Source organism: Pinus tabuliformis, chromosome 4_2 (assembly GCF_031772625.1).
Source record: "Pinus tabuliformis cultivar Carrire ecotype Pingquan chromosome 4_2, CPIR1, whole genome shotgun sequence".
NCBI lineage: Eukaryota > Viridiplantae > Streptophyta > Pinopsida > Pinales > Pinaceae > Pinus > Pinus tabuliformis.
In genome coordinates this window covers 966166097-966179801 of record NC_142304.1, presented here as the reverse complement: position 1 = coordinate 966179801, position 13705 = coordinate 966166097, and positions in this window count along the sequence as shown.

Genomic DNA, 13705 nt, shown 5'->3' with positions numbered 1-13705 from the left:
CAAGGTGGAAGGGTTAGAATGCTTCCAGGTGTTCTACATATTCTTGCATTAGCCAGAAATCTGATTTCTGTAAGCAAGTTGGATGATGCAGGTGTAAAAACGGTGTTCGAGAAGGATACCTGCAAAATGGTTCGGGGAGCACTAGTATTGATGTGGGGAGTTCGAATTGGAACTTTGTACAAGCTGCAAGGTAGCATTTTTATTGATGGGTGCAACAGTTCTGTAGTTCCTGAAAGTGGAGCAAAAAATCTAGTGGTCTATGGAGAGAGGACCATGTTGTGGCATCAAAGGCTTAGACATATTAGACAGAAGGACCTTCAAATACTTCATGGTAAAGGTATGGTAGAAGGTATGAGTAATAGCTCTCTGGATTTTGATTTCTATGAAAATTATGTATATGGGAAGCAGAATCGGGTGAGTTTCCCCTCTGGTAGTAAGAGGGTGAAACAGATATTATAACTTGTGCATAGTGATGTGTTTGGACCTGTGAAGGTTCCATCACTGGGTAAGTCTGTGTACTATCTATCATTTATAGATGACTTCTCAAGGAATACATAGATATATTTCCTTAATAAGAAATCTGAAGCCTTTGGCAAGTTTAAATAATTTAAGGCTCTCATGGAAAATCAGACAGAGAAGAAGATAAAGGTGTTGAGGACAGATAATGGTGGAGAGGTTTGAAACAAGGAATTTGAAGAATTCTGTAAGAAGTGTGGTATAGCACGACAAAAGACTACTCCATATACGCCTCAACAAAATGGAGTTGCAGAAAGAACGAATAAGACGTTGATGGAAAGGGCAAGAAGCATGCTCAGTGGTGTCAGGTTAGGACAGGAATTCTGGGCAGAGGCGGTGGATACTGCACGTTATCTGGTCAACAGGTCACCTTCATTAGCGTTGGAGGATAAGACTCCTCAGGATGTATGGACTGGTAAGAAACCATCTCTTTCACATCTGAGCGTATTTGTATGTGATGCATATGTACATGTTCCAAAGGAGAAATGAACCAAGCTAGATAGTAAATCTGAAAAGTGCATCTTTATTGGGTATAAGGATGGTTCAAAGGGTTATAAGATTTGGAACCTAGTAACAAGGAATTTTGTGTACAGCCGAGATGTGGTGTTCAGAGAGGTGAAAGATGTTATTAAACATGAAGTCCAACCAAAGGAACCTGAGAAGATAGATTTTGAGCTAAAGGAGGAAGAATCAGGCTCTACAGCAGAGGAGGAATCAGAAGATGAAGAGCCACAAACTCCCACTGTGAGAAGATCAGTTCGAGAAAGAAGGTAGCTAGAAAGGTATAGTCCATCTACTTTCTATTCAAATTTTGCTTTGTCTGTTACTGACGATGATCCTAGAACTATGAAGGAAGCAGTGAATTCAGAGGATGGAAAACTCTGGAAAGAGGCCATGGTTGATGAAATGGAATCTTTGCACAAAAATGAGGCTTGGGGTCTGGTGGAGTTTCTGGCTGGAAGGAAACCCATTGGCAGCAAATGGGTGTTCAAAAAGAAGACAAATGTAGAAGGAAAAGTGGAGAAATACAAAGCTCGGTTGGTAGCAAAATGTTATTCCCAGGTGTCAGAAATTGATTTTGATGATATTTTTCCTCCTATTGCCAAGGTAACTTCTATTAGATTACTTTTATTTGTTGTTGTTGCTTTTGATTTTGATGTAGAACATATGGATGTGAAGACAACATTTCTTCACAAGGATCTGGAAGAGGAAATCTACATGAAGCAACTTGAAGACTTTGCGGTGAAGGGTAAGAAAGAACTGGTATGCAAGTTAAAGAATTCTATGTATGGGTTAAAATAGTCACCAATGATGTGGTATCAAAAATTTGATACATTTATACGAGGACTTGGCTTCACCAAAAGAAAAGTAGATCACTGTGTGTATTTTAAATTAATTGGTGACCGTGTTATTTATCTGGTCTTATATGCGGATGATATGTTGCTGGTTGGAAATGACAAAGAAATTATCCAGGATTTGAAGACCCAATTGTCCTCCAAATTTGACATGAAAGATCTTGGTGCTGCAAACTATATTTTGGGCATGGAAATTAAAAGAGATCGGGAAAGAAGGAAGCTCTGCTTAAACGAGAGGAAGTATGTCGAGACAATACTGTAGAGGTTTAATATGCAAGATAGTAAACCGGTGAAGGTTCCTATTCCTGTAAGTGTGAGGTTATCTGCTGAATAGTGTCCCAAGACACAAGAATAGGAAGAGGACATGTCCTGTGTTCCATATGCAAGTGCAATCGGTAGTCTGAGGTATGCAATGGTCTATACTAGACTAGACATTGCACATTCAGTGGGAGTATTGAGCAGATTTATGTCAAAACTAGGAAAGGAGCATTGGACAACAGTGAAGTGGGTTTTCAAGTATTTGCATAGCACTAGTGATTATGGTTTGTGCTATCAAGGAAAACCAGGATTGGACAGAATGTTGGATATTCATGGCTTTGTTGATGTAGACTGGGCAGGAGTTCTGGATCAAAGAAGATCTACAAGTGGGTATGTGTTTAACCTATTTGGAAGTGCAGTCAGTTGGATGAGTAAGAAACAATCTATAGTGGCACTATCAACAACAGAGGTAGAATACATGGCAGCCACTCATGCAAGCAAGGAAGTAGTTTGGTTGTAGAGATTGTGTTTAAGTATGGGGTTAGTACAGGAAGCTATAAGGATAGACTGTGACAACCAAAGTGCAATTTTATTATCAAAGAACCCTGCATATCATTCAAAGACAAAGCACATTGATGTTCAGTATCATTTTGTGAGGGATATGAGAGAAGACAAAAAGGTGTTGTTGGTGAAGGTGGACACTTTGAAGAACACTACAGATGCATCGACAAAATCTGCGATCTCTGAGAAGTACTCTTGGTGTAGAGGGACAATGGGCGTTTAGGGGCTAGAAAAATACCTAAGCTCTTTTGTGGCCCCCTATGGAAAGAAAACAACAAGTGGGAGAATGTTGGGTTGTGTTATATTATTTCCACAACTAGCCCACTTAGTTAACCAGGGGTTAGAGGGGGAGGGTCACATGGGGTTTGAGGTGTACCCGTAATCCCACTTTATGGGGTTCGGGGCAACGCCCTAGAAAATTTTGGTTTTGGACTCTATGTTAAGTTGGGTGGACCCACTTATGGTTTTTGCATGATTTTCACACATGTTTTTGGACGCGATGGTTTTCAGTCCATGGTATTGGACGTGATGGTTTTTGGTCCATGGTATTGGACGTGATGGTTTTCGGTCCATGGTATCGGATGCTTCAACATGTATAAATATGTATTATAAAATTGAAAGGAACATAATGAAAAATCACGTTGGTAGTCCTGGTTTTGGGATCCACGGGAAAATCTTTGTGTATATGTGTTTTATGTGTTGTGCTCTCGAACTATTTATTTTCTGTGTTTTAGAATTCATATGCAGGTAATTTCTGTACGGGGTTAAAACCTACACTTCAAACATGATCATAATTTTGTGCCCTAACCAAACCTCAAAGAAACCTTAAAATCCCTATAACAAATATTTCATTAGAATCTCATGAGGGCCTAAAAATGGTAGAGGTGTTCTAAAAAATAGTTCATTAAAAAGTGCTTACATGAGGAGGATATGAGGGTCACAATTTATAGAAATGACTTTAGTGGAGAGAGGCTTGAACAAGTAAACGTTGTAGGGATTTTAGGAGCTTAAAAAATTATTAATTATTGACTCTTCAATGAACACAACCAATTATAAGTGTCATGCCAGAACCCCATGGGGTTTTAGCCCATCAACTGGGGTTATTGACTTCAAACACAAATATCTCTCAAACCGTGAATAATTACATGGCTTGCCATATAACAACGGAAACATCTTGACGAGTAGAATCCATATGGAATATCCTTGAATTAGAATAGAAATATTTGTCAAGTCAAAATTTCCATGCAATATTGGGGTAGCCCCTGCTGCTTCTTGGGTTGACATCAATGACAACCAATGATCAACAATACCAAAACATATGCCAAATCATATATCAAAACATATATCAAACATATACCAACATAATATATAGGAATATATCAAAAACAACATATAGCATATATCAACCATCATAAATCATATATTAATCTCCATAAAGCATATACTAAACCAACATAGAGAAAATACAAAATCCCAATGAATTATATACCAATCCATCATAAGAAAAATACTAAACCACCATAAAGAAACTACCAAAGCACCATAAGAAATCACCAAACCACCATATAAAAGTTTCTTTGCCTCAACCGACAAACAAGAAAGGGCACATAGCCCATATCTAATCCACCATCTCCCACGTAGCTTCATCGAGCCCAAAGTGCTTCCATTTCACTTTAAATTGCTCAATTTCTCAGTTCTGGAGCCTGAGCAACTTTTTCTGCAATATACACTGAGGCTTTGAATGGAATTATCGTCCTCATCCACCTGCAATACAGACTAGTCAATCACATGATCAACATCTTTAACATACTTCTTAAGAAATGAGACATGGAAAATATCATGGACTTTCACTGTCAGAGGAACTGCAAATAGATAGGCTATTGAACCAACCCTCGCAGTGATACTGAAGGGTCCACAAAATCGAGGTGCTAGCTTGGCACATGATCCAATCCCCAAGGAGCTCTTCTTTGGTTTGATGTGCAAGTAAACATGTTCACCAACCTAGAACTCCTCGAACAACCTATTCCTATTAGTATAGCTCGTCTGCCTATCCTGTGTTGCATTAAGATTCTTCTTGATCACCTACATCTCCTATTCCATGTCTACCAACATATCTGATCCAATCAATATCCTGCTAGCTAGATCACTCCAACTAATGGGAGTGTTACAACTTCGCCCATACAATGCCTCAAAATGACTCATCCTCATTGACTCCTAATAACTATTTTTGTATACAAACTCATCCGAAGGGAGATACTCTTCCCACTTCTGTTGTTGATGCATCACATACATTATCAACATGTCCTATAAAATCTTGTTGAACCTCTCTATTTGTCCATTCGTCTGCGGATGATAAGCTGTGTTGAAACCTGGAAATAACTCCTTTTAAAAATTTGAATTGAACTTCACATCCCTGCCTGACACAATCTTCTTTAGGACACCATGTAGTCTAATCACATATTTGATAAATACAGGTGCCACATCACTAGCTGAGAATGTAAACTTCAATAGAATGAATTGTGCAACATTTGTTAAGCTGTCCACAATGACCATGATCGAGTCATTATTCTTCACTTTCTTCAGCATCGATGTGATGAAATCCATGGAAGTGACCTACTCTAAGAGAGCTATCAGTTGTATCAGTCCACATGGAAGTTTTCACTTTGCCTTCACTCATTGAGAATCGAAACATCTAGCCACAAACTTTGCAACGTCCCTCTTCAAATTTGGCCCATAGTATTATCTACTCACTACTATGAGTTCCTTTTGATAGCCTGGGTGACCTGAGTACAGTTTTGCATGAAACTCCCTCAAGATCACCTTCCTAAGCTCACTACCATCTGACACATACATCATGTCTTGAAACTTGACTAATCTATCTCTCGTAACACAATATTCCAAATCCAGTGAACCTATACTTGTATCTGTACCTATACTACCACCTATACCTATACCACTATATGTACTTGTACCTGTACCTATAACTGTACTATCACCTATACCTATACCAATACATGTAAATATACCTGTACCATGACTTGCACCTGTACTGCCACCTTTACCTATACCATTACATGTACAGGTATCTGTAACCATATATGTACCATGACTTGTACCTGTACTTGTACTATCATGCACAATCTCCATATATCTCACATCCTATTGTCTTGTAAGTTCGTCCAATAAGAGCTCATAACTACTAAGTGATGTACTTGTATCTGTCTACTAAGAGCATATGCCATTCTATTTTCTTTACCTTTTATGTACTTGATCTCAAATTAAAACTGGTTGATTGTGGCCAACCATCTATCCTACCTGGAATTCAAATTCATCCTATCAAACAAATACCTCAACATAATGTGATCACTCATAAGCACAAACCATCTCGCAAGAAGACAGTGCCTCTACATCTTCAGTGCATGTTTAATCATTGCCAACTCGAGATCATGTGTCAGGTAGTTCTACTTGTGTTCATTTATTTTCTTGGACTATAACATACCACTTATCTATCTTGGATAAGGACTCCACAAATCCCTCCCTTGCAAGCATATGTGCATACCATAAACTATTTGTCTAGATCTACAATTTTTAGCATTGCTGCATGTGTTAGCAACTGCTTAACATCATTAAAGCTAGTCTCACACTCTTCATTCCATTCAAACTTCTTACCTTCCATCTACAATGATGTAATAGGATAAACAATATGTGAGAAGTTCCTGATGAATCTCCTATAATAGCCTACCAAACCCATGAAATATCTCACTTCATCCACACCCTTAGGAGCTACCCACTCCATAAAAATAATAATGTAAGGGATGAAGAATTGGCTAAGGGCCCGACATGACTCATGGATAAAATAAAGGAAGGGCACACCGAACTTAAGTGAAGGAAATATGATACAAAGTTTGGTGGACTTCTTCACTATCATTTTGCTGGAACCAAGAGGCAATCTTGGTGAACCTTTAGTAGAGGAGACAACAATGAAGGGACATGCGATAATGATATGATGGTAAGGTCACTGAGGGCGATAACCTGAATCAAAGCAAGCTTGTGATGACTAAAGTTGTGTTGACTCTACTTATGTTAGGTCCCTATACTACTAGTATAACCCCTTATTGTTATTAGTACAACCCCCTTATTATATTGTTGTGGCCATGTAGTCATCATATTGTTATTATTGTGCCCCATAGAAGCCCGCTATTGTTATTATTGTGCCCTTACATTATTATTGTTATGTCAGCTCTGATTATATTATGACCCCTTAGACTCCTATATATAGAAAGGAGGTCTTGTTATTTGTATCATCTAAGAATTGTTCATTTGTATAATGTAAAGGAGGTTGCCCCCTCGAAGAGGCTAAATAATAAGGCGTTGATCTTTCTTTTCTATCTTTTTGTGAGTTGGTTTCATAACATTTGGTATCAGAGCTTTGGGTTCTAGTGTTTCACTGCTCCAAACAGGTCATCGTGGAATTTTCGCTATAACTTTTTCCCTATGAAGTTTCAAAAGCTAAAAAAAACCCATTTGAGAAGAGATCAGTTTGAACCTTGGGTTCGAATTTCAGATCTTGTCTCGCTACATTTTCAGAGATATGATCTAAGGCAGTTAGGGTTTTTCATCTCAAACAGGTCATCATGGGATTTTCGCTATAATATTTTTTCTACAAAAGTTCAGACTCTGAAATTAAAACCCATTTGAGCCTAACGCTTGGCGAATCTTAGGTGCGAATCTTAGATCTTGGAGAAATATTTTGATCTAGATGAGGTTAAACTGTTACAAAATGTACATATTGCATCTTCATATTTAGAACCGGATCAATTTTTATGCTATAAAGGGCTTTGTTCTCATAAACCACTTGTTACATGGTCAATTTTCATGGAGGAAATGATAGCACATTATGAGGATACAAAGAGAAACACCTTAGTTAGCCATTTGATAAATCTCAAACAAAAGTGGTCAATGACAGAGCACATTGAGGACTTTAAAAAATTGAATATAAGGGAAAATGATATCCCAAAGAAGAAGAGGATTGATGTCTCCATAGGGACTTTAAAGGATAACATTCAACATGAGGTTCGTCTTTGGGAACCTGATTCATTGGAGAAGCCATTTAGGTTGGAAGGAAAAGTGGAAAGCAAAATTATTGAAACAAGGATGTCTACCCCTCATAACTATAAAGATGAAAGTGTTTTTTCTCCTAACCTTCCACAACCTACAAGGTTGTAAACCACAACAATTGGAAGAAAAATGAGCAAAAGTTCTTTGTTACAATTATGTTAACAAATACACTAAAGGTCATAAGTATGTTGAGAAGAAATTATTTTACATAGATTATGAAGAGGAGGAAGAAAATGATCAAGAAACATCAAAGGAAGAGGATATACACCAGGAACCAACCCTAGATAAAGAAGATATGAATCCAACCATATCTTGTAAATCATTGGCTAGAATTACCACTCTTCAAACTATCAAGATAGATGGACATATCAAGAAGAAAAATTTTCAAGAAGTGAAAGATCACATCTAGCATCAAGAAATGAATCCAACCATATCTTGTAATCCATTGGAAGAAATTATGACTCCTCAAACCCTCAAGATAGAAGGACATATCAAGAAGAAAAAGATTCAAGCAGTGAAAGATCACATCGAGCATCAACAACAAGTTCTCCAACTTTTAAATAATAACACCACTTTGGTGCATAATTCAATGAAACAATGGGTAGATCAACATCACAGTGAAAGAAGTTTTGATGTAGGCGATTGGATATTTTTACTGCTACATCTACTGCAATGATTTCCTTGGAGACAACATGTCCCAAGTAGTGCACCTTAGTCTGAAAGAAACTACACTTGCTCAGCTTAGCATACAACCGATGCTCTCTCAACAACCTCAACATTGTTGCTAAGTGCTCAACATTCTCTTCCTCATTTTTGGAATATACCAGTATATCATTAATGAACACAATAAAAAATTATCCAAATATGGACACAACACACTATTCATCAAACACATGAATGTAGTGAGAGAATTCATTAAGCCAAATGAAACAAAAACAAACTCATAATGCCCATACCTGGTCATGAATGCAATATGTTATATCTCGTCCTCTTTTATGCGTAACTGACGGTATCCATATCTCAAGTCAATCTTTGAGAACACCACTACTCCCTTTAATTGATCAAACAAATCATCAATCCTCAACAAAGGGTATCTATTCATGAAAGTCACTTTGTTAAATTTTCTATAATCAATGCACAGTCTAAGGGTACCATCTCTCTTCCTCATAAACAAGGTCAGTGCACCCAAGTCGATACACTTTGCCTAATGTATCCATTGTCCAACATCTACTTCAGCTATAATTTTAGCTCAACAAACTCAGGTGTGCTCATCCTCTAAGTTTCTTTTGATGATGGAGTTAGCCTTAGCACCTAACTCAATAGAAAAGTTTACCTCCCTATGAGGTGGAAAATATGTAATGTACTCACAAAATACATCCCTAAATTGTTGTAAAACATGGAATTTATTCAACACATCTGCATTCCTCAACCTCCTTACCCTTATTGCTAGAAATATGTACAACAAATATCTTGCACCCTTTCCTGCAGCTACACTTTGCTTGCATAGCTGTCACCATCCTAACTGATCTGTCTTTCTTCTTACCTTCCAAGACTCTTGGTTCTCCATTGTCATCAACACTCTCAATAGATTTGTCATAGTAATCAACCTTGAATCTATGTAAATACAACCAATCCATGCCCAATAACATACTATATGAATCCAATGGTAATATATTCAAATGTGTTGCAGTAAGCATACCATTCAAATCAAATGCACAAGCTCTTACCCAATTATGAACTCGCTTCTTTGTTCCTGTAGCCAACTCCACTAACCAAGACTCTGCATCCAAATCCTTATTCAAACCACACTTATCCACCAAGTCAAAACTAGCATAGCTATAATTAGATCTAGGGTCAATCAAAATAGAAATAACTTGATCATAGATCTTACCATCCATCTTAATGATAGATGTTTGATTCTCGACCTGCCTATTTTCCATAACTGCATAGATATGGGGAATACTCTGGCCTATATCTCCAACAGTTTTCACCTCATATCCACTATATATATGAGGTCTACCACTATGATGTTGTGGATAATATCTCGTAAGGTGGTCTTTGCCGCAATCCAATAACACCCGGGTTCCTTACACTGCTCTTGAGGATGATGTCCCTGCTCTCTATCTTATGCATTGAACTTATTAGATGGTGCATCATTCTCCTTGTTATCTGTACTCTGTTCCATTACTCACTTTTTATTCCATTTTCCTTTTTTTCTTTACATCATCTCCCCATTGTGACTTACTCTCAGTTTTGTGCTTTGAATGTTCATAGCAATGTCTTAGCTTTCGAATGGCCTCCTCAAATGATCTAGGGTCATCAAACTCGATGTTTTATTTGAAGGCAACTAGTAATCCACTAATGAACCTCTCAATCTTGGCCTTTTCCTTAGTAAGTTAAGGCACATACCTCAACAACTTAAGAAATTTGTTACTGTACTCATCATCTATCATGGAGCCCATCCTTAGTTAATAAAATTCTTTTTCCCTGTCATCAACGTACCTTTCTAACAAGTACTTCTTCTGAAATGGCCACTCAAACTCACTCTAAGACAAGTCTTCCTCATGAATACGCATGTCATTCTTCACATATTCCCGCCAAATATTTGATTTACCTTTGAGACTGAAGGTAGCTACTCTAGCTTTCATGTTCTCGAGTATTCATGCAACCTGAAGAAATTCCTCATACCAAGGAACCACGCCTCTCCATCATGTGTTTTATTTATCTCCCCATCAAAAGTAGTTGGATTTTCTTTCTTAAATCCAACTACTTCGCTCCTCCTTCTCATGACTAATCTTAAGTGGTCCTTGTCGCTACAAATCCAACAAGCTTTGAAGTATTACTGCATTTACCTCTTCTAACTTTTCCAGTGACTACATAATTTGGTCATTATCCTCCTTACAACTCCTGATATATTCCTTTAAACTTGTCAGTAAAATGTCCAAGTTAGCAGAGTTCCCAACACCATACTTCTTTTTAGATTCGTAGGGAGAGCCTTTGTAGTCAATCATCTTGCTAGCCATTTGATATTTCTTCCTGTAAGGCATAGTATGTTAGATAAATTAAATCATAATAAACCATCACACCCTAATATAGCTTGGGGAGGATACCTTGTTTGCAAGATCAACAAATCAGTGTGATACATGTATAACGTAATCATAACAAGATAGAGACATACACCAATAAATGTATGAAGACATAAACATCACCCTAACTGGGACCTAGTCATCAATGCAAGGCCATATCAACAATGCATGCTATGACCTCATGCATGGCAGCAACCATTACTCTATTGTACTAATTTCCACATGTGGCCAACGTTATGCATAAGTAATGCCAAGTCCACTACAGCTACACATAAATGCATGTAGTCAAACATAAGCGATCAAACGTTGTCATCAAACTACAAGACTGATACATGTAGTCCAAATATTCAAGATTGTAACCTAACATACAAGGATGTAAGTAGGCACCATAAATCAACATGTACTCAACATACAATCCATACAAAGTCTGTCACATACTTATGACAATCCATTTCATGAAATTAGTAACAAATTCTCCATGATAACCATACTGCAACCCTGATCCAACTGCAAGCCATCGAAATAAGTATATAAGAGTAAGAAACACACACGCAATTGACATGCATGCACGACCAACACATAGCCCATCAAGTCTGAGGGGTGAACCATGCTCTGATATCACTCTATAACACCCTCCTCCCACATCTACCCAAGCAACTGGAAAGCTAAGGTAAACATGCGACGAGAGGCCACTGTGATATGATTCGACCTCCTAAGTGACATTAAGGAAGTGGAACTAACGAAAATACACCATACAAACATCCAACATCATCAACAACACCACCAGAGGACAAGTCATCCACTGAGACAACCTGTCCCTGGTTTCCACAATTGTCTTAGGTCTCTTGGCCCATAGTTGATGTAATGCTATGGGAAAGGGAGGGACCAACAACCTAAAGTCACTCTCACAGGCCTGCTTGCTAGTGACTATGGACCAAAATTATCAGTGTTGTGCCAGTGACCCTGGTATTTAAGCCACTTTCTTGGGCTGAGAGCCGAGGACACTATCCAAAACCGATCCATCTCTTCAAATCACTAAAGTAACATGGAAATGAAAGTACTAAAGAAATTACTTCTTCAAGACCTTAACTAGATCCCTAATAGCCATGACAGGCATTTGTCAAACATATCATAGAGATGTCATCTATAGGTGTAAACAATAGAATTAAGTGTTGGGATCTCATACTTATAGCATAATCGTTATGAAGCATTTTTTTCTCATTCCATTTGCTGCATTATCATCTATTAGGCCATAGACACATTATCCATTCACATACAAGTAAAAACATGTTGATCACCATGCATAATTGCTATAATAAAATGTGCATATAACCAGCGTAATACGAACAATCATCTCGATCATGAATGATCAATGAACCATCGGTCAATCATGTTGAACATGTGTGTCTGGATGGTTCGGTCGTTTCGTCGTCAAGTCATGTGAGAGTGTGTTTATATGATCACCTATGCATTTTTCTACTATTCACACACTTAGTCATTTTTGCTGAAGTTCTGACGACCAAGCTCCTCACTGATATTCGGATCATCACCCTACTTATGACTTGATCAACCGTCAACAAGAACAACGCAGAAGCACCAACCTAGTTCCTTCAAGCAGCGCTTCCTGCAAGAAACTCATGTAGCACTAATGCTGGCCACCCAGATAGTCGACCAACTGTTCATCTTAGAAATTGTGCAGTGCTCATGAGCAGGCCTCCTGCTACCCATCTGTCAGCTCAACTTGGAAATCATGCAGAGATGATCAGTAGGCTGGCCTCTCGACCTTAGTGAAACTTTCTGAGCCATCAGCTCCCAGCAGCAAATTGCTTATTCCCTCTAGGAATTGTGTAGCTTCTGCTACCAGTGACTGAGCAACCAACTAGAAGTTCCCTCTGGGAAACACAAGTCTAGATGTCAGTGACCCTAGCCTCCAACCAGATGTTCCCTCTCGGAATTGTGTAAGTTTGGCTACGAGTGATCCCAGCATCCAATTGGCAGTCCCTCTAGGAATTGCACAAATATGGCTACTAGTGAATCCAATAGAAAACTGGAGCTCTCTCTGGGAATTACATAAGTCTAGCTAACAGTGACCCCAATATCCAACTAGTAGTTCCCTCTCAGAATTGCACAAGTCTAGCTGCCAGTCTTCCAGAAGTTCCCCAGGAAAACTACGTAATCTCTACCTGCTGACCCTTCATGTAGCCAGGCCCATTCCACTAAAGAATTGGGCAAATATGGCTATCCAAGACCTACTGACTGTTCATTTTGGAAAATTCTTAGGGCATGCCTAACTTGCCTTCCCCCAGCTTGGACTTCCCCTCCCAAAACTTGCACAATTTTTCCTTTGAGACGAGCCATACCTTGTAGACAGTCACTATCAACTCAGATTATCTTTCTCCATCTCTCAGTGACTCTTGCGTAGTTTACATTAGCAATTTCGTAGAGCCATCATCCCGCATCATAGCCCTGCTGCCTCTCCCAATCACTTGCATTTGAATGATCATGTGTCATGGTAGTCTAGGAGTTTTTGAATTTGATGTCGTCTCATCATGAGTGGTTGTAGCTATAGGTACACCAACAAACATGTTAAGAGGACGAACATGATGAACGAAGGGAGCACGTCTAGATGGATAGGTTCACCAATGGACAAATGAGCAAAGCATGCGAAGTAGACAAACGTGCTCAACAGGCACCTTCGCAAACAAGTGAGCCTGTCAAGCCTTCGAGCATGAAAGAAAGGAACAACATGATAAAACTTCATCAAGTAAACCAAATACCATCGAAGACTCTGCACAGTTCTCTATGCGGAGG